The sequence below is a fragment of the Penaeus monodon genome, chromosome 23 (assembly GCF_015228065.2).
Source record: "Penaeus monodon isolate SGIC_2016 chromosome 23, NSTDA_Pmon_1, whole genome shotgun sequence".
NCBI classification, from domain to species: domain Eukaryota; kingdom Metazoa; phylum Arthropoda; class Malacostraca; order Decapoda; family Penaeidae; genus Penaeus; species Penaeus monodon.
This window is the reverse complement of record NC_051408.1, coordinates 1,107,481-1,107,873: the sequence shown is the minus strand read 5'-3', so window position 1 is coordinate 1,107,873 and position 393 is coordinate 1,107,481.

Below are 393 nucleotides of genomic sequence, written 5' to 3'. Positions count from 1 at the left end.
CTTGCACAAACAAATATAGGATTCCTGACTAAAAGTTCTGCCAGCTCGATCGAATCACATACGGATTTATAAATGCATCATGACATCATACATCATCTGCGTCGATAGCGCCTTCAGATCATGCGTAGCGAAGTCTTTATAAAATCGAAACCGATTTTCTGGCGCACGCTCACATAGTTATGCCCAGACCTTTGACGGCGCGCTCCTGTATCTGTACAGGCTTAAGGCAATATATAGCTGTCCAGATATTTCACTGATTGGTAGCCTCGAACACCGCACAGTTCTGAACCTATTCGATGAAGCAACGGCAACAGACGGTCTTTGCAGCTTTGTGCATATTCCAGCACAGCGACCTCGATCACCCACAAACCCCATCGGTCAAAGGTCCTCCGC